Below are 27,176 nucleotides of genomic sequence, written 5' to 3'. Positions count from 1 at the left end.
TAAAGCATCCTTTAATTTGCAACTCCATGGATGCAGTATGACCCGCTTAGAATTTCCAGCATTATTAGTTTTCAGCTTTTCAGTATCTGCTGTTCCATTTTGATTTTTGATCATCAGCTTTCATATATTTAATTCTGGACAGGTTCAAAACTATGATCTTCCCACAAAAGCATTTCTATTGAGGCTACTTTCCAGTTTTAGATGTGATTGATTTGATGAATGTAACCTCCCTACAGAGACATTGGCAAAAGGACTTTGTTTCTCCCCTCAGCTCTTGGCTATGTTAAGCATTGTGGCCTCAGAATAAAGGACAATTATCCCTCTTATCTCTCATTCTGTGATCTTCAATGCATAACACTACTGGCCCAGCTCAAATTAAAATCAAGCATCTTCAAGCATACCATAATAGAACTGGCATACATCTGGTAATTACAAGAAGCAATTGATCTCCAGGATGTAGTGGGCCTTTTGCAGGAATCGACAAAAAAATGGAGACAATGATAATACTATTGTATAAATATCCAGAGATATAGTCCAAAATTCTGTATACTATGCAAAAGGTTTCATATGATATTATAGTGTCAGTTATTTAAATAGATATACTCACAGTTAGTGGAAGTAAGTTGACAACATGCTGTTCTTTGAATGTACATTTTCAATACATTTACACATTGGCATATGATGACTCATAGAAATGCTTTTCACTTAGTCTCCAGTAGCACGTCATAAATTCAAGAGAGTTAAGGGGCAGGTGTGAGTGTAGTGGCTATTGCTAAGGGTAAGATGCTGGGGAAGCTGAAAGTCCTGAAGGTGGATAAATACCATGGACCAGGTGAGCCACCCCCTAGGGTTCGGAACAACTGAAGAGATTGTGGAGGCATTACTAGTGATCTTTCAAAAATCACTGGAGCCAGGGAGCACCCCAGAGGACTGGAAAATCACAAATGTAACGGTGCTGTTTAAGAAGGGTGGGAGCCGAAAGATAGGAAATTATAAGCTGGTTAGACTGATCTCAGTGGTTGATAAGATTTTAGGGTCCACTCTTAAGGATGAAGTTTCAAAGTACTTGCAAGTATATAATGAAATAAAATGAATTCAGCTCAGTTTCATTAAGTGGAGGTCTTGCCTGACAAATCTGTTACAAATCTTTGAGAAGGTAACAAGCAGGATAGACAAAGGAGAGTCAATGGATGGTAGGCTGCTCAACAAGATAAGAGCCCATGATGTAGAGACAAGCTACCAACATGAATAGAAGATTGGCTGACTGGTAGAGGTCAGAGAGGAAGGATAGATGGATCCTTTTCAGGATGGCTGCTGGTAATTAGGGGAGTTCCACAGGGTTTGGTGTTGGGACAGTAACTTTTCACTTTATACATTAATAATCTGGATGAAGGAACTAATGGAACTGTAGCCATATTAGCAGAGGATACTAAAATGGGTGGAGGAACAGGCAGTGTCACAGAAGCAGGGAGTCTGCAGAAGGACTTAGTCAGGTTGGACAGGATGAGAGCGTAGACAATGAAGTTGCACATGGAATACTGCTGGCCCTAGAGAAAGTCCGGAGAAGGTTCACAAGAATGATCCCAGGAATGAAAGGCTTAACATTTGAGGAGTGTTTGGTATCTCATTTGATGAAGTTCAGAATGATAAAGGGAATCTCCTTGAAACCTACCGGATAGGCCTGGATGGAGTGGTTGTGGGGAGGGTATTTGTATTAGTTAGAGAGTCTAGGACCAGAGGGCACAACCTCAGAGTAAAGGGACATTCAGCTGGGGGTCTGGCTCTATGGAATTTGATGACACAGATGGCTTTAGAGGCCGAGTCTCTACTTACTGTGCAATTTGCAATACGTGATCTGCATTGCCTTGATTCAGATTGTGTGCATCCAGCCTCATGGCCTGACACTAGGGTTTCTCCAAACCCGTTGGGGGGATTAGTGGCAGCAAATGCTTGTTTTATTTTACATTATTTTAATGATCGTTAATTTTTTTTAATGTAGCTGTATTCATTTTTAATTATTTTGTTGTTTTTAATCATTTAAATGTCACTTTTAGACATTAAAAACTATTCAAAATCTTTTAGCAGCAAGCTGTCAATGGCGGTGTTCCTACTTACTGAATGGTGCTTGCTCTGTTTTCCCTTGTACAGTGCCTGTTGCACGTGATGGGACTACTTAGCCAGCATTTACATCTGGAAATAGTGTGTTGAGGGTGGGAGACTCATAATTTAAGGCTTAAGGTGGAACCTGAAGCACAGTTTTGATGACTGTTGGTAAAGGTCCCAAATTATTGCAGGACTCCAATTGCAATTGTGAAGCCTGTTATGTGATTAGTACACGATTTCCCCATCCATACCGAGTCCTTCAAATCACACAGCATCTTCATTTGAAAATATTTCCCGGTCCTTCACTGTTGCTGGGTCTAAATCATTGAATCAGGATCAGAATCAGAATCAGGTTTAATATCACTGGTATATGTTGTGAACTTTGTTGTTTTGTGACAGCAGCACATTGCAATACAGAATAGTAAGAACTATAAATTACAGTAAGTACATAGAAAAATTAAATTAAATACGTAGTGCAAAAATACGAGCAAAAAATAGTAAGGTAGTGCTCACGGGTTCACTATCCATTCTTCCAGTAAGATGGCGATGCGTTTGATTGCAGTGGCTTCTACGAGGTCAACCAAAGATGTTATTGTCTTTTGTAGATATGTTCTTATGACAGCTGACAACAGCTGAGTTTACAGCTTTCTGCAGCTTTTTCCGACCCTGTGCAGTGTACTAGATGGTGATGCAGCCAGTTAGAATGCTCTCCGCGGTATATCTGTAGAAATTTGCGAGTGTCTTTAGTGACATACCAAGACTCCTCAAAATACAATCTAAATAAATGTCTGAGGGCTTTTTGGGGACATTTTGGATTGGTCACAACTGAATGGAAAACAAGGGGAAACAACTTTAAAAGTTTATTTATTTATTTTTGAGTAACTGGGCATCAGTGAAAAGGGCAGCATTTACTGCCCGTCCATTTGGCGTAGGAAGATAGAGGAGCAACTGGAACTCTGCCTCATGGATCCAGTTACTTGGGTTCAACCCATCCTGATAGTGCCATTTGATCCCTCTGTCATGACATGGATTTCCTGTAGGGGCTCTGGTTTCCTCCCTCAGTTTGGTAGGTTAACTAGCCATTGTAAATTGCCCATATCAGTAGGTGATTAGATGAATTCCAGGCATGTTAGGATTTTATTGTGGGACATCCAAATCAAATTAGTGCAGATTGGCATAAATGATTCAGACTCTGTGGGGTAAAAGGTTGTTTTCAGTGACTCTATGCCTCTTGATTCCCCTTGAGCAGATGGTGGTGTGTCATTTTCTTGAATCTTTGCATTGCTAGTGCAGGAACTCTTCCTGTGCTATTGGTTAGGAAGCTGGAGAATTTAGACCAGTTACACTGAAGGACCAGCAAATATTTCCGAATGAAGATGCCCTGTGATTTGAAGAACTTGGTATGGATGGGGAAATCATGTACTAACCACATAACTAACTGCAGACTATCTATTATGCTTCACAATTACAATTGAAGTCTTGCAATAGTTTGGGACCTTTGCCAGCATATTAGGAAACAATCCTGAGATTGCCACACCAAAAGTCTCTTTAAATCTGCCTACCTTTTCACATTAAAGTGACGCCTTTTTCTTTTTGATTACCTTACAATGGAAAAAATTATTTTGAGTTTCTTTCCTATCTATACTAATCTTATTTACATCTAGCAGGGCTCCCTTCAGTGCTCTTTGCTCCAATCTATTCAATCTCTCCTAGTAAATAAACTTCTCCAATCCACCTAACATCCTGGTGAACCTTCTGTGCAGAAATGTACACAGCAGTAAGTGTGATCTAATCAGTGATCTGTAACATAAAATCCCAAATCTGATATTCTATACAATGATCTATGAAGGAAAGCATGCTATATGGTTTCTTCACCACCATAACTACCTGTGTTTCCACCCTCTGTAAACTACTAATTGGACACCTTGGTCTCTCAAATCATCTACATTCCCTAGCACCCTGCATGTTCTAATTTATAGTTGACTTACAAAAATGCATTACCTCACGCTCATTGGAATAAACTTCCATTTGCTAATATATCGAAATTAGAAATTTTGCTGAGAATTTCCTGATACCTTAGTGAATGCATGAATGATACTGACCCTGGATTATAGCAGAGGCTTTTCACAGAGGTTGTTTTACACATTGGCAGAATTCGGAATCGGAATGGATGAGATGATTCTCTGCTCTGTTTTCACCTGTTCCTCAGAGAAAAATTGGGCATCTGGATATTTATCCAACCCTTTTTATGCCAACGCAATAGCTCAGTGACACAATGTCCTGTAAATACAAATGACGGATTATTTATACATGGCTCTGACTGACTGCCTTAAATTCCACTGATGCTTTTCCTATGTTTTCCCTCCTACTATCATTTTATCTGTTCTCTGCTAAATTTCCTGCTTTTTGCAGGGCTATAACCATTGCACAACTTCGCTTCCTGTATTTCATATAAATATTGCAACACAATTTGGTGCATAACTATGAGGGATCATATCATCATGCAAATATTAATGTTTTACTAATGCATTCTGATCACACTTTCTTTGGAAATGTTAATGGTTCCTCTCAGCGTTTATGGTAAAAGATTATAATTAGCTGAAGTGATATTTTACTTTAATGGCACATAAGGTTATCTCCAAAATTTTCCTCATGCTGTTCATGTATTTGAAGTTCTTAGACTGTATTTTTTCTGTATTATATTTTTTCTTCATTATTTCAGAATGCTTTTCATTCACTAAATCAAAAGTCAAAGTCTAATAATGGATTACATAATTATTGCATGTTTATTGAAAATCAAAAAATCTTCAAATACTGGAAGTCTGAAATAAAACCAGAAATTTCTGGAACTAAAATGTTAGGTTTTTCTCTTTCTCAGATGCTGTCTGACTTTCTGAATGTTTCCAGCAATTTCTTGTTTTATTGCTCATTAGAGTTTGTGTGGGGAAAGTAACTTCTTAGTGTAGTGGGCACAAAATAGAGAAGGAATAACTTCTGTCAATTAGGAATTAAGGTCTCATAAGGGAAGTAAAATAGAACAAAGGAGTTTTCCAGAGTCAATGAACCAAATCTGACATGATCAGAAAATATTGTAACTCCAAACTAAATTTTGAAAATGAGTGTAATCCTAGAAAGGTAGGTTTGATATAATAAAGGACTCGACAGAATGAGACAGAGGAAAGAGGAAAGCAAATAAGAGTAGGTGCTGATTTTGCAGAGAGAGCATGAGGAATGGGTATAGGGAAGCCTTTATAACTGAAGATATGGTACGGTAGCATAGCAGTTAGTGTAGCCCTATGACAGAGACAGCGACACGGGTTTGATTATGCCATTGTCTGTAAGAAATTTGTTCGATCTCCTCGTAACTATGTGGGTTTCCTCTAGATGCTCCGGTTTCCTCCTACATTCAAAGGAATATGGCTGGTAGATTAGTTGGCCACATGGGTGTAATTAGGTGGCATGGGCTTGTTGTGTTGGGATGGTGTGTTATCATGCTGTATATCAAAATAAAAATAACATAAGCAAAATTATTTTAGTGATTGTTGAGAATGAGATGACCTTTTGAATATTTTGCAATTAATCTGCAATGATGTATCCACATGATTGCTTCAAGTTTAGTGAATTTTTTCAGTGATCATACAGATAATTATACCGCAAGTACTAGCCATTCACAAGCATGCATGTTGCAAATGAAATACAACATAAAAATTGAACTGATATTGAGTTAAAATATAAAATCATGTTTCCTTTTCTCTTTTATCTCCCCCAGCTGGTTCCATATGTCAATCATTTCCTTCATTACTTTTCACATCATCTACCAGCCCAGTCTCACCCCTTCCTCTCAGTTACAATCCTGGTTACAATCTTCTCCCTCAGTCCTAAAGCAGATCTTGACCTGAAATGTCGACCAAGGCTTTGCCTCCACAGATGCTGTTGACTCTCTGATATTTCCCAGCAGTTTTCTTTTGCTCCAGATTCCAGCATCTATAGTCGCTTGAGTGTCTTCAACATAAGAGGAATAAAGGATTCAAAGAATGAACTGAACTTCCCCAAAGAGGGTATTAGATTTTGGAGAAGAAAAAGTAGGAAAGAAAATGTTTGGAGGATTGTCTGCTGTGAGATGAGAAAATCAGCAAGAGTTCCATTACTCCATGCACAAGTACTTTAAATGGAATAATTGAAGGAAAGCCCAATCGTTTATTGCCCCTAACAACTCACTAATCAGAGAAAGTGAAAGTTTGGCCCTGGCATGATTGTGAGAACGTGAATTAGCTGCTGAAGGATTCCTTTTGATGAGAATAGCATAATTAAAATCTAACGGATGCTGCATTCATCATATTAATATGCACTTACAGATTGTTGTCATGGTCTCATTAAAATGTGGGAAGGAGTGCATTATCCCAACATCTTGTCTGCTTGCCATCTTTCAACAAGACGGATGTGCCCATTCTGGCTGTTGATCTTCAGTGCTGCCCTGAAAACTGCTCTGCAGGAATCCTTACCTCTTACAAAGCAATAAGAGTAAGCTTATCTAATTCTTCAAACAAAGCCATGACATTTAAAAGAGCTTTAAGGAATATTTTATGGAAGGTACTTATTTGTTCTTTGTATAGATGCCAATTCTGCCTTTAAAATGATCTTTCCCTCTGTAAATTATTTTATGATTGTCAGAAAATGCAAACAGTAGTTTAGCCCACTGTGGTTCACTGTTGTAGTATTTCTCATTTACTGCATAATTCGCTGAAAGTGTTGTCACAGGTAGATAGGGTCATGAAGAAAGCTTTTATGTATTTATTTATTTATTTATTTACTTACTTACTTAATTATTGAAATACAGCATGCGACAGGCCCTTCTGGCCCTTCGAGCCACACTGCCCAGCAACCCACCTATTTAACCCTAGCCTAATCACGGGACAACTTACAATGACCTACAAAGCAGTACGCCTTTCAACTGTGGGAGGAAACCTTAGCACTCAGAGGAAACCCATGCGGTCACAGGGAGAACGTACAAACTCCTTACAGACAGTGGCGGGACATGGCACATGGCTTGCATAGATCAAAGTACTGAGTAACAGAGTTGGGATGTTATGTTGTAGTTGTACAAGACATTGGTGAGCCTAATTTGGAGTTCTGGTCACCTATGTACAGGAAAGATATCAATAAGATTGAAAGAGTATAGAGAAAATTTACAAGTATGTTGCTGGGACATGAGGACCTGAGTTATAGGGAAAGGTTGAATAGGTTAGGACTTTATTACTTGTAGCATAGGAGAATGAGGGGAGATTTGATAGAGGTATATGAAATTATGAGGGGTATAGATAAGGCAATCGGGCAGGTGGGGCTTATCTGCCTTGGACAGCAGCCTGCCTAGGAGAAGGAAAACTCTGATTTTAAACCTCCGCTGCTTTGTGGCCATACCCATCCATGGGAAAGGCTTCAGAAGTAAACCCCGAGGAAGAAATCCGGAGCCGGGGTCCCTAAGGCTGTTTGATATTGTTTACAACTTCACTCTGGCAACCTCTGCGATGACCCTGGTGTCAAGCTGTATCAGCGCTTGCCCTTCCCTTGGACTACATCAGTGACGTGGAGAGGGGGAACCCGCTGTATGGGCAACAGCCGGTTCTTCAAATCTTCCCGCCCAGGCTTGCGCCCTGCAGAGGATCCCCTGGGATCAACAGCTGCCTACTACTAGATAGGGCAAATGCATGCAGACTTTTTCCACTGGGGTCTGGTAAGACTGGAACTAGAGATCATAGGTTAAGAGTAAAAGATGAAATGTTTAAGGGGAATATGAAGGGGAACTTCTTTACTCAAAGGGTGGTGAGAGTGTGGAATGAGCTGCCAGCAGAAGTGTTGGATGTGGGTGTGCTTTCAACGTTTAAGAGAAGTTTGGTTAAGTACAGGGGTGGTCCAGGTGTAGGTCGATGGGACTAAGCAGAATAAAAGTTCGGCACGGACTAGATGGGCCAAATAGCCTGGGTCTGTGCTGTAGTGCTCTATGACTCTATGCAGCTTGCAGTTTACCCCAATTGGGATTAATAATTGAGTCCAAGCTTGAGTAATTCAGTAAAGCAAGTCAATAATAAAAATGTAGGTCGAGCAGTTTATTTAAGCAAGTGAAGATCAAAGTGTTTTACACAAGGAAAAGAGACTGTCAGAACAGCGTTGTCCAGTATTACAAAGTATGATCAGCAGTGTATGTTCTCACTGAAAATCTTTGAATTCTGAGCAGATATATGTTTCTGACTTTCACATTATTTTCTGATATATTGGTACCTACTTCTATCTCTTAACCATTTTCTTTTAGGGTAGATTTTATATTGGTTTCAATAATGAAATAAGATAGAGCCATGAAGCTGCCAAAGATTTCACTGAATGGTTAAAAATGTTTTGAGCTGATAACCACCTTGGTCTAGACTCTAGCAGTTTCTAGAAGAAAATAATATTAGGATGGATTGTTTAATGTGATGTTTTGTTCTTCATAGATAAAAAAGTCAGAGAATAGAAAGGTCTAGCTGACTGATATAGTTCATCTAAAAGGGCAGTTTCCTTTGCACTGCATTGACTGTCTCTCACCAAGCTCATCTTTTGAGCTTTCCTCTGACAAAAGGACCAAAGAACTGTCTAATACTTTTATTATTCTTATATTTTGAATTAATGTTATAATGACATATAACAGTAATCTTAATGCAGTTTTCTTTGAAAGCCATGGTGCTTCTATCATTAAGGTCTGTTCAGAACTTGTAGGTAATACTACAGACGAATAATTTTTCAGATGGAGACACAAAAGACACAGTAAGGTCTTGGAGTCAAAACTTCGTATTTCCCTTTGCATCACAGAATGTTGCCTGACCCACTGAGTCAAGTAATTTGTTTTTAGCTCCAATTTCCTTGGTGGACAATTTTAAAACATAATATTAATATCACACCATGACACCTGCTGATAAAATCAGAAACTTCCAATTTATTTTGTTCATGGCTCAATATCCTAAATACAGACAATGTATTAAGTCATGAAGTGCATTGTAACTTCAGAATTTCCTTGTGACAAATATGCATTGCCTGTATATAAACCTAAGATAAGCCAATATAATTTAAGGTAAAAAAGTATAACATCACAGCCACAATACAAAGAAATAACCAAAAGCAATTAATTAAAATACAAAACATTGTGAATCGATTGGTGGACTTCCTAAAGAGATAGTCTCCTTAGTAAATCCATCGGTTCTTTATTATATTCATCTTAGGCTTATGATTCGCTATGACTAATAAATACCTTGATTATTTCATTTCTTTGCTCAAATGTTAACTTAGGACAATGTCATCTGCCCCTTCCCAACTAGAATTTGGATATTTTTGATTCCAGAAGACTGAGTTGACTTTATTTGGAGAAACAAATACTTGAAAAATCATGAACAGCTAAATACCCATCTTCTGGGTCCATGCTAAATTCACATTGGCAGCCTTGCATTGTAATCCACTTCCAAAATTTGTCTTCATTGAAATAAATAAAACCAAACTTTAAAAAATGAGTACAATGAACAACCACCACTCTAAAAACAAAAGAAACTGGGACAGGACTGGGTCATTATATGCTACCAAAGACAAGTTTCTAGCTGATTCAAAGTTTTATTTAATTATTACAATATCCAATTAAGCTAGCAGCTTGTCCCAAAGACATGCTGGTAGGTTAATTGGCTATAATAAATTACCTCTTCTTTAGTTAAAGTGACAAACGAATCAAATGAGAGAGTATGGATATGTGAGATCAAATAAGCTGCAGAACGGCAGGGAAAAGAGAAGGAATGGGATTGAAAGAATGGCTCTGTTGAGAGCTGGCATGAAATCAAGGGGCTGAATGCATCCCTTCTGTCTCAGACTAAGTATTTAATAGTAACTTAAACTAAAAGGACCTGTCTTATTGACTATTTTTGATAAATTTTAATCTCATACAAACATGTTAGAGAAGTCTTCCTTGTGCAAATTAGATTTCTTTAACTACATCGACCGTGAAACTCGATTCAGCACCTTGTTCCTTTTTCTTCAGAAGGCTTTCTTTATATTCTCTGCAGATCTTTGGCTTGTTCAGGATAAATACAAGGAAGAATCTTTGTCCAATCACAAATGCTGAGATGTTTTCTTTGCCTCTTTATATGGGAAACCAGTATCACAGAGATGTCTGTAAACCTATTTTAATCCTTTCCAGACACCCCACCGAATCACCATAGTGACACCACAGAATTACGTTTGTACTTTAGAATCACTGTAGAAGCATTGCAGAAATACTGTAGTGTCACCATAGAAACGCCGCAGAAGCACAGCCTTACAGAAACATTTCCTGCATTGTTTCAGTACCCACTCATGATCAGTCCACTGTCATGGGATATGCCTACGAATTAGATTTCATCTGACCTCCTGGTAGGTTCTTGAATAAAACTAAAAATTCCTTGGCATAATTGCAGTCTATTCATTGAACTGGTGGCAAAGGCTTGGCTGTAAACAGAACACACATGAAAATCCACAATCACGACATCACAACCAGTTCAGCAGTCAAATACTGAATTTAATATTCCTGACCTTTTTCAGTGAAATAGCCATACAGTTAAAAAATAATTTATTTTATTCATCAGCTTTCTAATATTTCTAATTAAAGAAACAGATTATGTTCACAAAGCAAAGGAAATACAAAACAAAAACTCTGGACCACAACTACCATGGAGGCTCAGCTTGTTAAATTCAGTCTATCACAAGTACATTGTAGTTATTAAGTATTCTTCCAGAAAGTTATGGTAAGATTCTTTTCTTGCGGGAACATGATTGTGTTGATTCCTTCCTGGCATATTTTAATTTGTATTCATGGGATGAGTTTATTGCAGAGAGGTCCAGCTCTTATTGTCTCTGAACTGAGGGACACAAGAACATGAGAAATCAAGGGAGTAGGAGCAGAAGTAGCCCACCTGACCTCTCAAGCCTGCCCCAACGTTCAATAAGATTACAGCTGACCTGTTCTAGGCTTTTAGTTACATTGGTGAAGATTTTGTGGCAATCCAGTAGTTTCAACATCAGCTTGATGAATGACAGTTTTTTTTTATTCCAGTTCGAGTCACAGAGTCACAAAGCACTACAGCACAGAAACAGACCCTGTATCGTTGCAAGCCAAGCCCCTAAGAAGGCCACCCATTTTAGTTCCAAGTACTGATCCATGTTCTAATTTCATCACCCTTGTTACTGATACTTCTTGCATTAAATTAAATACATTTGAGCATGCCTAACTGATTGCATTTATGCCCTGTCAAAAGCATACCCTTCTCAGTTTCTCTACGCATTGCATCTACCTTTACCCTGATTGCTCCATCCTCTGGCCTATCACTCTGGATCTCATACCCTTGCTAACTTTGTTTGAACACTCCACAACAGATTTAGCAAACCTGTCTGCAAAGCCATTGGCCCCTCCCAATTTCAGTTGTAACTGATTCCCTTTGTGCAGGTCATACCTTCCCCAAATGAAATTCCAACAATCCATAAATCTGAAACCCTGCCTCCTATGTCAAGACTTCAGCCACGCATTCACCTGCCATATCATCCTACTCTTATCCTCAATGGCACATGGCAATTCCAAGATTACTACTCTTGAGGTCCTGCTTTTCAGCTTCCTTACTAACTTCCTATATTTGCTCTTCAGGATCTCATCCCTTTTGCTAGGTTGTTGGTACATTGACCTCTTGCTGTGCTTCCTCCGCCTTAAGAATTCTGTGGATTCAATCTGAGACACCCCTGACCTTGGCAACTAGGAGGCAACATACCATCCGGGAGTCCACAAAATCTTTTATCTGTTCCTCTAAATATTGAATCCCCTTTCGCCACCACTCTTTTCTTCTTCCCTTTCTCTTCTAAGCCATGGAGCCAGACTCAGTGCCAGAGACCTGGTCGCTGGTGCTTTCCCTTGGTAGGCTGTCCCCCCCAACACTATCTAAAGCAGTATATTTTTGTATTGAGGGGAATAACCACAAGGGTATTCTGCAGCGTCCGCCTATTCTCTTTTCCTCTCCTGACAGTCATCCAGATACCTGCCTCCTGCAGCTCAGGTTTCACTGCCTCCCTGTAGCTCCTATCTATCAACTCCACATTCTCCTGAATGATTTAAAGGTCATTCAGCTCCAGTTCCAGTTCCCTAACTGTAAGGAACTGCAGCCAAATACACTTCTTGCAGGTGTAGCAGTCCAGGAGACTGGGGAACACCCTGAATTCCCACATCATGCAAGAGATGCACACTACTGTACTGGGATCCATTCTCGCTGCTCAATCTGTGCAATAATAAAAAAATGAGAAACTTACCAGAAACTCACCGTAGCCTCTGGCTTTTCTCACTGAAGCTACTTGAGCCAAAGCCTCAGTTCCCCATTCTAACCTTGCCCACTCCAACAATGGTCTCCCTGTTTAATATTCACTTCTTTTTATTGGCCCAAGTGAAACGCACACACAATGATTTTGTATACCTCTATAAGATCTCCCCTCATTTTCCTGCGCTCTGGGGAATAAATTTCCAACCTCTTTAACCTTTCCCTGTAACTCAGGTTCATTTAAATAACAGTGGAAAATTCATGCTGTGAGATTTGAACTTAATTTTTTGACCAATAGTCTAGGTTTCCTGAGGTTAATTCAACTGCTTTAATTCAAAAGATTTTTCACTATTTTTGGATGACGACCTGTGATTGTCAGCTGCTGGTAAAGTCAGAAAAAGTTGGATTTGATGTGATTGTTCATCCACATCATCATGGATAAACAGGTAGAACAACAAGCACTGTGCAGTCTCAAAATGCTTTTTTTGTTCAACTTGCTTTTCTTATTAATAGGGTACAGTTACCCACTCTTATTGAAGTATGACTGCTCATACCGGCAAGTTGAACTGTAAATTTCAGTGGGGAGCCTGAATAGGAAAACATTACACAGCCAGCAGGGGAGTGTTATGGAGGGACATAAAATGTGCTGGAGAAACTCAATATGTCATGCAGGGAGGAAACAAGTTGTCGACATTTCGGGTCGAAAACCTGCAGCCAGTCCTGATGCAGGGTTTTGATCCAAAATATGAATATTATTTTACCTCCCACAGATGCTGCCTGACCTGCTGAGTTCCTCCAACAGATTGCTGGTCCAGATTCCAGCATCTGCAATATTTCGAGTCTCCAAGTATTATGAACGGTATGTGGCTGGATGGTTCTTTCAAGAACAGGATAAGTTCAATTGTCCCTTCCACTACCATGTGTTTGGACTGGAATACTTCTTTCAGGTAGCACTTAAAAGTAAGCTTCCTTTTATTCACTATTCATGAATGTCAAATTAACTTAATTATTTGGCAATCATAACTGTTGACAGTATGGAAGCAAAGTTTGTTTTGCTGAAATTTTCACAAATTTATTTTACTAAAAAAAACTGAATATGACCACATTGAAAGAATATAGAACCATAATTTAGTGCAGACATTTTCAGTCTAGCAATCAGTTGCATGAAGTAGTCACACATGCACATTGAACTCCCTCATATTAGACAACTCCTATGTTATTTACACTGATGAAGTCATTAGCAATTTAAATCAACATACTGAAATGAACTGGGATCAAAAATTGTCATCTGCTTTTTTAATTAAGCTGAAATCAGGAAATGTATGCATTGGGAACATTAAGAGAGATGTAAATGATCAATTTAATATGTGGTCTGCACTGATTAAAGCTCCTTTTTTCATTTAACTTCATCTTGTATAAGGCTAAAAAAGGCAAATTCTAGACTGGCATTATAACAAATATCAACAATTATAACATTGTGTGCCTTTTTAATGATTATTGAAGTGTTCTAGGCATTTTTTGAAGAGTAGTAATTGTTAAAGAAAGACTCTCAATTATAAGGCATCTTCCACATTCTCAAATCATAAAAAGCCTGCATAAGCAATGAAGAATGTTTGCAGTGTTGTCACTTTTGGAGGGAAATGGGGCATCCAATTTACATACATCAAGGTCCCACAAGCTTTATTCCGATTAAATATCCTTTGTTACAGTGTAATCGGCATTGCCCGGGGAAAATGTGTGGAAAATCGACCCAATTAATCTTTCTGTGGAATAATTCAAATGAGTACAATAGCTTCACTCTTTATAGAAAAGATTATCTGAGCCCTGTGTTTCAATAGATAGAAAGGACCTGGCTGTGTTTTGCAATATTTCAATATGTACTGGTGATAAGTCTCCCTTGCTCTTACTATATGATTAACGTATTACTCAGCTAACCCTTTGAGCACCATTATCCAACAAAGACAAAATTGTTTTTATTCCCTGATAGCTGATTCACAGTTGTTGGCAGATAAACAATGCATACTGTTACAACAGTAAGACAAATGCAAATCAGTCCCCCACACTCCACCCACTAATTAGCAAGAATTTCCAGTGCATTGCTTTACAAATAAAGCTTAAGAACTATGTCTATTATAGGCACAAATTTGTGCAGAAAATCCCATCAGGAAACTGACCTGGGCATTCCATATGCTGTTCATTAAAACAGGTTCTCCCAGTGTCAGCTGCATGCCACAAATAGCACTGTATGTTATCTCAATGTTTCCTCGCAACCTAGCTAAAATTGGCACTTCTGTGCACTACCTACAACTTCTGTTGAGCAAACATAGGGGGAAGAAAGGAGCACAAGATGCTGAGATCCTCAGTAAGACATCAAATGAAGTGTTTGTAACCTGGCATTGATGCCTTGCACATAGCATCTGTCACGTTGTTTTGCTGTGAACCACATGATGCAAAGGATCAGATCAGGACAGATGATTGCCTAGGTCTGTATCCCACCTCACCTCCATTATCCTCACTGCTACAGCCACTTCTGCAGCTGTTCTGTGCCTTCCAAAAGAAGAGTTTATTTAAGATTTAGCTATGGCCAGGGAGTCAGGAGCCTTTCATCCTATCAGCCTCGGAACTCTTCTTTACTGCATGATTCTGGGTAGAACTGGTTGTGAAGGGGGATTTTGGGGGGGGGGTCTGATTGGACATCAGCACTACAGTTGCCATGGTGAGCGCTGGCAACGACTGAACTGGTGAGTGGAGGAACGGCAGACTCCCATGTAAAGATGGAAACAAGAGGTTATACAAATGAATTCTAAATGAATATTAGTGGCACAACCAAATGACACCACAAGACGAATCATTCTCAAAACTAGGACTCCACAATAAGCACTACTAGGGAGTCCACTTAAATAATCACAGAGTGTGGAAAACCCATGCCAGTCACAATTAACCTGACAGAATTAAACAGAAGGCACAAGGGCTTAGCGACTCTAGTTAAGACAACAATTAATAAATACGTGTTCAAGAAACCTAGAATCTCAGTGATCAATGACTTGCCGCAGAGGCCCGCAGGGCTCATAGTGACAGCAGTATACCAGCTCATGTTTAGTGCAACTAATACAAGGTGAACCCAATACTTGTTCAACAACAGTTTTGTGACTCTGAGGCCACTGGTGATGTTAATGTGAAAACAACAGACACTTCTGCATATAAAGCACGAGCAACTGACAGACCAGATGGATAGTAGTTTGGAGACAATGCACTCTTTCTGTCATGTAGACAGACTTCCTTCTACTTCCAGTGCATGAACCTAAAGGTGTCAATAATAAAGCACCCACCCCCTGCTCCTTTTCCAATCTGAGCTAAAAATTTTGAAGAATTGGGGTGATTGATGTATTTTTACAAAGAGGCTTGAGCACCTCCCTTGAATCCTTTGCCCACTAAGTACTTCCCATGAGAGTATTTAGAGCAGAATGGCCAGTTCCTCAGTGCGATGTCAGGCATGGGAACCATCTCTGGCATCAGTGGTGAAATTCACCATCACATTCAATGCACAAGCACAGCCTTTCATCGACTGAGATGAAGGGTCTTTGAAGGTCAAGACCTCAGAAATGGTTCAAAGTTCATGGTCTTTTAGACAGCAGTGATCCCCAATGTCCAATATGCATTCCAGATCTAGATGACCTACATCACCACCTCAAGCCACTGGAAGGATATCCTTACTGCTGTCTCTGTAAAACCCTTCAACTTCACTTCAATCAAACCAATGACATTCCTCTCCCAACTTGAGGCCTTCAGTTAAACACACACACACACACACACAACCAAAATCACTCTATGTACATACACACATGTACGCTCACACTCACATCTACAGATGCGTGCACACACACAAACTTATACAAGTCAGTCCTGCTGCTCTATGAAATCCAAAGGCACCAGAGAAGTGATTCTTCCAACTGAGCCTTTTAGCTGGTTTTCCTGAAAATAAATTTGCATACTATTCCAAGTGACATATGTCCATTCCTACAACCTACAGCATATTGTTCAATTCATTTCATTAATGTTTGTACTCCATCTAGGAAACCAATCGGTAAAGCAAAATTATCAAGTATGTGTCTAACCACAGAATTCTCTTTTAAAATTTTGGCATTAAATTGCATTTATATAAACTACTCATCTGTTAATTCAAAATGACAAAATACATACCATGCAGGGAAATTGCAATTATTCAGTAAAGATCAGCACCTCCAATAATTAGATTCAATTTTGTTTTTCATCCTCTCATTCTCTGTGGATTGTATACTTTGTCAATGTGTAAAACTACTTTCACATAATCCACCGTGAAAATTAGTTCTTTTAATCTGTTAAATGTCAGACACCTCGCCAGTTTCAGATATGCATTAGTTTCTATCACTTTCCACCAGCATCGGCATATTTTGCATAGTGCCAGTTATTGGGGGTCCTGAATGATTCATAGCATTTTTTACTGCATAATTTGCTGCATATTTTCATAATATTCTTATAGCTGTGTAGCTAGGCACAGCTCAAATATCACCTATAAATTCGTCAATAACAGTACTGTTGTTGATAGAATTCTGGTGTACAAGAGTGAAATAGATAGGCTGGACAAGAGGTACCACCTTGCACTCAGCGTCAGCAAGACCAAGGAATCGATTGTGGACTTCAGGAAGGGGAAGTTGGGAGAACACAGACCAGTCCTCATCGAGTGGTCGGCAGTGGAAAAGGTGAGCAGTTACTTCCTGGACATCAACATCTCAGAGGACCTACCTGGGACACAAGATAGTGATGCAATCACAACAAATGCAGCCAGCAACTATATTTCATAAGGACTATGAGGAGAGTCAATGTACCATGGAGAGCATTCTCACTTGTTACCTCACCGTCTGGCTTCAGAGAGTTGTAAACTCAGCTAGCTCCATCACAGCCACATTCTTCCCCAACATCTTCAAAAGGTAGTACCTCAAGAAGGAGGCATCCTTTTATTAATGTCCATCACCTCCAGCAAAATGCCCCCTTCTAAATACTACCATCAGTGTGGAGGTGCAAGATTTAGGAACAGCTCAGTGATTTAGGAACACCTTTTCCCCCTCTGCCATCAGATTTTTGAATGGTTCATGAACTAGTCCTCTTTTGTGCTATTTCTATTGTAATTTATAGCAATTTGTTATGCCTGCCTTGTACTGCTGCCACAAGAAACAACTTCCCTTACTAATGTCATTGATAATAAAGCTGATTCTGATCAGGAAATGATACAATGTTCCCAGACTCCATTACACTGTTTAATATGTTTGAGTCAGTTGGCAACTCTGTGACGTGAGGCAAAAGATCAATATGTGTTCAATCCATGCTCGAGTTCTAAAGTCCACATTCTCGACAAATTTTGTACAGAGTATGAGGGCACTGCATTTCGGAGATGCTGACAGGCTGCATCACTGTCTCGTATGGTAGCGGGAGGGGGAGCTACTGCACAGCATCGAAAGAAGCTACAGAGAGTTGTAAAATTAGTCAGCTCCATCATGGGTACTAGCCTCCAGAGTATCCAAGACATCTTCAAGGAGCAGTGCCTCAGAAAGGCAGCGTCCATGATTAAGGACCTCCACCACCAGGACATGTCCTCTTCTTACTGTTACTGTCAGGAAGGATGTACAGAAGTGTGAAGGCACACACTCAGTGAATCAGGAACAACTTCTTCCCCTCTGCCACATGATTTCTGAATGGACTTTGAAACCCATGAACACCACCTCACTTCTTCATTTCTATTTTTGTACTATTCTTGTTAACTATTTAATATACATATATATACTTACTGTAATTAATTTAGTTATTTTTTTCTACATTTATCCCTTTTCCCTAGTTCCCTTTTTGACCAAATGGCTAAGTTATCTGCTTGCATAAAGGCGAGGATCATACGCAAAGTAAATGCTTTGAGATTTCTTGTAACATTCTGGCCATACAAAAGAAACAACATAAATTATAGTTATTCCTTTGTAGTCAAAATACTGCCTATCCCTCACTAAAAAGGGGGATAAAAACCATTGCTCCTAATTCTTAAACCATTGCTGAAGAGTCCACCTCATAATAAGCTGAGGAAAAATCAGTCACAAACAATGACTTCTGCAGTAGCTGGAACTTACTTGCTAGAACTCAACTCATCAAAGACTTGGGTGTTAGCATAAAATATCAAATAGAAAACAAGTAATCATATTGTTTTGCAATCATTTCTTTTCCTATTGCTCATCTTGCATTTCTGGCCAAGATAAATTAGATCTATTTGTACATATTTTTCACAACGTGTAGTAACTTGAGTAATGATCACAGCATTGCTGCTCATGGGATAATATTTCAGCAAGATGTAGTGAGTCAATATTCAATCTGCTTACCACATGAAGAATTGGTATTGGGCAGATTAGATGCATGTTCCAGAAACCACCCAATATCGCAGGTTTGCATTAAAAATAGACCGAGCCTTCATGTGAATAAATAACTTTTTAAATAAAAATCGAACAAAAATGTTATATAGGTTAGTACAGGCACATATTATTAATAGAAACAATTTGTTTTCTGTTAAACCTTTGTTCTTAATGTACTCGTAGCTTTTATTGATACAGTTTTATCTGCACAGCAGAGTAAGTTCAGGTTGAATATTCTCTCTCTCAAAGTTCAAAGCTGAAAGTAAATTTATTATCAAAGTAAATTATATGTCACCATATACAACCCTGAGATTCATTTTTTTCAGGCATACTCATTCCAATAACCTTAATAGAATCAATGAAGGACCGTGTACCAACAGGGACGACAACCAGTGTGCAAAATACAAAAAGAAAGAAAAAAAGTTATTATAATAATAAAAAATAAATAAGCAATAAATATCAAGAACAGGAGATGAAGAGTCCTTGAAAGTGAGTCTATAGGTTGTGGGAACAGTTCAGTGATGGGGCAAGTGAAGTTATCGCCACTGGTTCAGGATCTTGATGGTTGAACTGCTTCTGAACCTGTTGGTGTGGGTCCTGAGGCTCCTCTACGTTCTTTCCAATGGCGGCAATGGAAAAGAGCATGTCCTGAGTGGTGCAGGTCCCTGATGGCAGATGCTGCTTTCCTCTGACAACATTCCAAGTCGATGTGCTCAATGGCGGAGAGGGCTTTACCTGTGATGGACTGGGCTGTATCCATAACTTTTTGCAGGATTTTCTGGTCAAGGGCATTGGTGTTTCCATACCCATTGTGATGCAGCCAGTCAATATACTCTCCATGACGTACCTATAGAAGTTAGTCAAAGTTATAGATGTCGTGCCGAATCTTTGCAAACCTCTAAGGAAGTGGAGCTTCCAAATAGCTGTTATCTGCATGCATAAATACAAGGACCATACTCAAAAGTAAATACATTTGGATTCTTTATAACGTTCTGGCAAAATGAAAGAAACAGCATAAATATTTACCCTGATACCTTGCAGCCCTTTCTTGCTAATAAAATTAATGTATGTATTATTTTTTCACCCACTCAGATATCACACTGTTTTTTCAACAGTTTCTGTTTAACTGTTGGAGAAGTGCTATCACTTTCTGCTCTGCCGATTAACTTCATGACAATTTCAGCAATGCAGAGAAGTTGAGAAAAGACTTCATCTATTTCCATGAACCTATTCAGGTAACCTTGGCATACTTACCTCTTGAATCAGCCATAACATCTCTTCAATTACACCTGATGTAAACAAGCTCTGCATTCTCCTTAGGAAAAACGTTTACAATTTCATTTAGCATTAGTGTTAGTACTTAGAGCTCCTGGTTCCGGCTTACTAAGCAAGTGAAAGCTCCACTGTCCATCCTTACATAACCTTGAAGATTCTACTCGGTCACAATTAAGTTTTCCATTTTCTGGAAAAAAGCTTCAGAACCAGTTCAATCTTCACACTGTACGTATAACACAGATCTGGAATCATTCTAGTAACTCTTCCTTTAACTTTTGTCCAATACTGAAAAGGCCAGAACTGAGGGATAATGACAGCTCAAAGTGATGTGTTCTATATGAGTTCAACAAAACTTCTCTGCTTTTCATTTATACCCCTGTCGAAGTGCATCCTGCATTTGTATCATTGCAGGATGCAACCTCACTGGCTCTCCGCTCGGTCATGGATCACCTGGACAATAGTAATACCTACACCAGGCTGCTGTTTATTGATTACAGCTCAGCATTCAACACTATCATACCCTCAGTTCTAATAAACAAGTTCCAAAACCTGGATTTCTGTAACTGGATCCTTGACTTTCTCATTGGAAAGACCACAGTCAGTGCTGATTGGAAATAACATCTTCTCCTTGCTGACAATCAACACTGTTGCACCTCAAGGATCCATAATTATCCCACTGCTCTATTCTCTCTGCACCCATGTCTGTATGGCTATGCCATCTGTAAATTTGCAGATGACATAAATATTGTTGGCAGAATTTCAGACGGTGAAGAGGAGGCATACAGGAGTGAGATAGGTCAACTGGTTCAGTGGTATCAAAAGAACAACCTTGCACTCAGTGTCAATAAGACCAAGGAATAGATTGTGGACTTCAGGAAGGGGAAGTTGAGGGAACACACACCAGTCCTCATCGAGCGATCATCAGTGAAAAGGGTGAGCAGTTTCAACTTCTTGGGTGTCAACATCTCTGAAGATCTACCCTGGGCCCAAGATATTGATGCAGTTACAAAGAAGGCATGACAGCATCTATATTTCATTAGGAGTTTGAGGAGACTTGGTATGTCGCTAAGCACTCTCTCAAATTTCTCACCTTTCATTCAATATGGTAACACTCTTTATGAAGTGATTATTATTGGTTTTCTATCATCCTTGGCTACTTTTCTCTTGTTGGGCTTTATATACATTGGTTAAATTAGGAATCCAATAAATTGTAAAATTTCTGTTCCCTGCACCACTTCCTCCAATGTTTCTAGACAGTTTATTTGGCTATAGTTAAACTCTGCAACGATTACTATTCTGTCCTATATTCACTGCACATACTTTCTTACAGTCTTCTTTCTCCACCTCATTTCTACTTTCAGCTGATCTGTAATTACTCCTTTAACTATGATTAGACATTGCACCTGAATTCAGAAATTATTGAGCTCAGCTCCTTGTGACTGGACTCGAATCCATAACCTTTTGGCTCAGACGCAGGGTGAATGACAACCAAGAGTGAAGAAGATAGTATATTTACCTTTTTCTGACCTTAACACCCAGGTTTTCTGAGGCATTGTAAAATGATATAAACCTAATTGTATTGAAACTTGGAGAACAACCTTCAAGTGCTGTTACAGTGGCATTATATTGTTTAATAGAGAGCATCGCATGAAAGAGCAAGATCAGTGCGGAGGTCAGCTTGGCCACTCCATGACCTGCACAGCTTTCTATCCAATGCTCATTTGTTAGCAAGTGATTAGTGTAGTTGACAGAGCATTAGTTTCCATAGCCGGGTTATTGTAAGCCTGTACAAGTTTTTCAGACCTTCCCAGGTAATGAAAAATACAAATACATTGGAGGATATTGGTCTTACTCTTCCTAATTTCAGTTCAAACACATGGCAGCTAAAAATTCTACAATATATTATTTAGTTATGATATTTCACAGGCAGAAGTAGGCCTTTCAGCCCACTAAATCAGTGCCAACCACCAAGCATGGCTTTGCACCAATCTTACACTTTATTCTTCCTAAATTCCTACCAAGTACCCCTACAACCCAGACCCTAATATTCAAAGATCACTTGGGGCAGTTAACCTACCAACCCTTATATCTTTGGTACGTGAGAGAAAATTGAAGCTGCCAGAGAATATCGGTGCAGTCACGGGGAGAGTGTGCAAACTCCACACAGACGACAGTGAAGAGCCAGAGCTTGAAAACCCACACTCAATGTTTCAGGGACAGTGTCTTCCCCTCTGCCATTCAGAACGGTCCACAAACCCATGAACACTGCCTTGTTATTCATCATTGGCACTATGTATTTATTTATTGTAACTTACAGTAATTCCTTTTATGTGTTGTACTGTACTGCTGCCACAAAACAACAATTTTATGATATATGTCAGTAATAATAAATCTGTTTCTGATTCTGATAGACGCAGGATGCTGAAGCTAGCTACATCACTGTGTGCTGATGTTGACTGTTTCCTCTCTGAGGTAGACTTGAGAAAATTAGTATGAAATTTATAGACCAATTTCCCATAATGATTAGATCCAGATAACAGAGTTTTGAATGAGTTTATGTTTATACTCCCACCGGACTGCAAATCTGTAGCAGCCTTTACTGCAATGTTTCCTGGTATGAATTACAATTAGTGTTTGTCCAATCATAGAGGAACTGCATGCAGTATCTACCCATCCCAGTTTATTTATTTCAATGTCACTCACGTCTGTCTCAAATTTAGCTTCTGTAATGGTAGCCCCAACCAATCTGCTCCCTACCCGCCAATCACCATTACCCTATTCCCACACAAGATCCATCTGGAAATGGAAAGAAGAATAAATGGAGACCAGGTTGATATATCTTTGGTACATTTCCTGCCCTTTGTCATTCTCCCTGCAGTCATCATTTAAGGTGAGAAGACATGAATTCAAAGCAGATGTGAGGGGCAAGTTTCTTTACACAGAGAATGGTGGGTGCCTGAAATGCACTGTCTGGGTTGATGGTTAAGAACTCTCTACAGGGGCACAACTGAGAGCATCCTGACTGGCTGCATCACTGCCTGGAATGGGAACTGTACTTCCCTCAATCGCAGGACTCTTCAGAGAATGATGCGGACAGCCCTGCGCATCTGTAGTTGTGAACTTCCCATGATTCAGGACAATTACAAGGATAGGTGTGTAAAAAGAGCCCGAAGTATAACTGGGGACCCGAGTTACCCCAACCACAAACTGTTCTAGCTACTACCATCTGGGAAATGGTATCGCAGAATAAAAGCCAGGACCAGCAAGCTCCGGGACAGCTTCTTCCACCAGGCCATCAGACTGATTAACTCACGCTGACACAACTGTATTTCTAAGCTATATTGACTGGGTTATACATTTATTATAACTTACTATAAATTGCAAATTACACATATAGACGGAGATGTAATGTAAAGATTTTTACTCCTCATGTATATGAAAGATGTATGAAAAAAGTCAATTCAATTCAATTCAACTCAATTAGGGACTTTGAGATGTTGAGATAGACACGTGAATGTGAGAGAAATGAATGGATATGGTCATTGTGTAGGCAGAAAGAATTGGTATAGTTGGCCATTTGATTTGCTAATTTAATTGGTTCGGCACAACATTGTGGTGCAAAGGGCCTGCTTTTGCGCTGTACTATTCTATGTTCTATTTCACTGGTGGGCACTTGAAGTGACCTGGATCACTGATTTTACCCAGAACCTCTTCTTCCATTCTGAATTTTCAGTGAACAAATGATGTAAGAGTTGTAATTGTTTTTACAAAGGCTGTTATAACCTCCAGTGCCATCAGAATTAAGAAAGACAATACTCTATTGATAAAATTGCAATGGGAAAGAATAGAGAGGGACAAGGATTAGAGCTTGTCATCAGATCTTCAGATCTATTCTGTATCTATTTCCAATAAACTGCTGAATTCAGAATTCACTCTTGGTTTTAAATGGGCTGAAAAACTCTTTTGTACTATTTAATTCCCTGCAATTTATACAGCGAGATCATTTAAAAAATGCTGAAGGCTAAAAAATCCAAGGACTAGGGATGGTATTGCAACGAATTATATTGCTGATGCATTACAAATATTCATAGTGTATAAATTCAATGCAATTACCAGTGGCAGAACAGGGTCTGTGACTCCCTGGGGGCACGGTGTATTGAAGCTAAAATAAAAATGAAATTTCTATGCAACTCCCACAAATAAATGCATTTGATCTCACCAACATATATCATTTATAATGTAATTTTAAATGTTCTGTGGGACTTTGAGAGAAGATAAAATGTTGAACTGATAGCAAATGGACATTCAATTCTTCGAGCTTTGCCTCGTATGTCAAGATTTTCCTTTCTCTGTTGTGTGGATTGAGGCTGTTAACTAACTACTTTTGTATTATATTAATTATAAGAAGGACTTCCATAAGCAATTTCTTTTGAAAAGGTATTAATAATTTTGTATTTTAAATACAGCTTTCATTGGCTGGTTCCTTAATTAATTGGAGAATTAACTATTTTATCAAGATTGAGAAAAGATTAATCTTTCCTAAAATTAATGATTTCAAATAGGTAGCATATTCTTCTATTACAGGTACAGTATATTGGACGTACTGATTAGTTATTGGAAAGATATGACAAGGAGTTTTCCTGATAATTGCACTGTTCCGAGACAATGTTGTGGTCTGAGAAAAGGCAAGTGCACTTGAAATATTTAAAAGCAGATGATTTATTCAATTTTTAACTAACAGAAAATTAAACTTTGTGCAACTATGGATACAACTCTATTCTATCTGAATTATAATAGTAATTTCCTTCTTAAAGTTTGCTTGTGAGGGGCAGCATGGTGCCATAGTGGTTAGCACAATGCTCTATAGTACCAGCAACCCAGGTTCAATTCTTGCCACTGCCTATAAAGGGTTTGTACATTCTCCCCGTGATCGTGTGGGTTTCCTCCAGGTGCTCTAGCTTCCTCTCACAGTTGGTAGGTTAATTGATCATTGTAAATTGTCCCATGATAAGTCTAACATTAAATCGAGGGATTGCTGGGTGGCGCAGCTCAAAGGGCCAGAAGGGCCTATTCCGCGCTCTATCTCAATAAATAAATAACGTAGAGATTAGAAACCTGAAACTTATCCCTTTTCTCCCCCTTTCCTCCCCCTTTCCTGGTACAACCCATCTTTCATTTTACAACCCCCCCCCCCCACACCTCAGACCCTTTTCCTACCCCTCCCCTTCTCCTCTCTATACTGGCCACCTCATTTCTCCACTCTCAGTCCTGATGCAAGGTTTCAGTCTGAAACATTGAAAGTACCCTTCCTCCCACAGATGCTGCTTGACCTACTGAGGTCTCCCAGCAGATTACTTGTTACAACCAGAAACTGTGTCGTATTGATAGAGAATCTACATTATAACAGACATGCTAGAAAACAATTCCATTTGGAACAGATCCTTTTTGAGAGGAAGATGGAATGAATACTGTGTTCATCACAATGACAGGATTAGTCAAGTTTATTGTCATTTAACTATATATACCGTCAAACGAGACAACATTTTTTCTGACTAGGTTGTAAAGCACTGTAGTACACATAACACAAAACACACAATAACTTATGAAAGTAAAGATGAAATCCACAGATGAGTTAGACATAAATAAACAAACTAAAGCACATAAATTAAATATTGTAGTGTACAGAACAGATTAATCAGTGACATTTTAAATGTTGTGCAGCAGGGAGTTCAGAAGCCTAACAGCCTGAGGGAAGAAACTATTTCCCACCGTGACCATTCTTGTCTTTGTGCATCGGAGTCTCCTGCCTGATGGTAGAAAGTCAAAGAGGATGCTGGATGGATGGATGGGATCCTTAATAATACTAGGAGCCCTGCGTACCTGATAAATGTCCCTGATGAATGGTAGGGAGACCCCTATGATCCTCCCAGGTGGTCGCACAGATTATTTTGGCATTTATTTAAGCTCTTCCCATTGTTAATTGCAATTTTACATATAATCAAGTAAAACTAATATTTCATGCTAAGAAACTGCCTTCGTTCAAAATCATACAGGTCCTCTTTAACAATCCTTGAGAACCTTTATATAAATTACCAAAGGAAATTTGCATATATTCAAACATATAAGAAAAAAGGCTCCTCATGTTTGCTTCTCTATTTAATAATTTTGTTGCTGATCTTTTACCACAATATTATTTTTTCTTCAGTAATCTCTTAATTCTCTTAATATTTAAAAAAATCTCTTTATCTCTGTCTTCGATATACTTGAGCACTGAGCCTCCACAGCCTTGAGTGAATCCAAAAATCCAGTATACTCTGGCTGAAGAAATTTCTTCTCATCTCAAAGCTTGCAGGGTTGCTGCATCTTGTATAGCTTGCATTAGTCTCATACACCCACTTGTCACTTAGATAAGAGTGCTTGACATTTAAATAAATCAAATTGCTTTAACTTTGTGACTGATTCTTCATTTTAACCATTGCACTGCTGATATAATTCATGATATTTTAGATTCCATATATAGCATTACAATTTTCATTCCACAACCTCTTTACAATGATATGCCCTGCACTGGTAAAAAAAATGATAATATTATAATTATAGAAATGCAAATCATTTTCAAGTACCCCCACTTCTATTTCTAGAATATAATCTATGATTAGGTGAAACTGAAATTATTGTCTGATAAGCAAAGCACTACATATTGCAAACCTTGACTTTACACAGTGCCACGGGGACTTTTGTGCATTCTATAGCATTTGGCAACCAATAAAATATTTAGGGAATATAATCCTCGTTTGTAACCAAGGAAGCACATCAGCAAAGTTGCACACAAGAGGGCCCTCGAACACCAATGATTTTTTTTGTATTTTTTTCTAACTGTGCATTGGGTGTTTGACAGTCTTTTTTTTAATGGTTTCTTTTGGGTTTCTTTGTTTCGTGGCTGCCTGTAAGGAGACAAATCTCAAGATTGTATATAGTATACGTACTTTGATAATAAATGTACTTTGAACTTTGAACAATAACCAAACAATCT

General features: G+C 38.8%; 1 protein-coding gene across 5 annotated transcripts in view; it reads left to right on the top strand.

The window, feature by feature from the left end:
* Window positions 1-27,176, top strand: part of LOC134341026 (galactosylgalactosylxylosylprotein 3-beta-glucuronosyltransferase 1) — a 208,162-nt gene that overhangs the window by 90,655 nt on the left and 90,331 nt on the right. The window contains exon 1 of one of the 5 annotated variants that reach the window (XM_063038749.1): window positions 13,297-13,403. The exons of the other annotated variants lie outside the window; for them this stretch is intronic. The gene's annotated coding sequence lies outside the window, so the exon portion shown is untranslated. Of the gene's footprint in view, window positions 1-13,296; window positions 13,404-27,176 lie in introns of those variants that run through there. 5 annotated transcript variants of the gene reach the window in all.

This window comes from Mobula hypostoma, chromosome X2, assembly GCF_963921235.1.
Source record: "Mobula hypostoma chromosome X2, sMobHyp1.1, whole genome shotgun sequence".
NCBI classification, from domain to species: domain Eukaryota; kingdom Metazoa; phylum Chordata; class Chondrichthyes; order Myliobatiformes; family Myliobatidae; genus Mobula; species Mobula hypostoma.
Note: the sequence above shows the minus strand (reverse complement) of the source record. Positions and strands in the feature narration are given on the sequence as shown.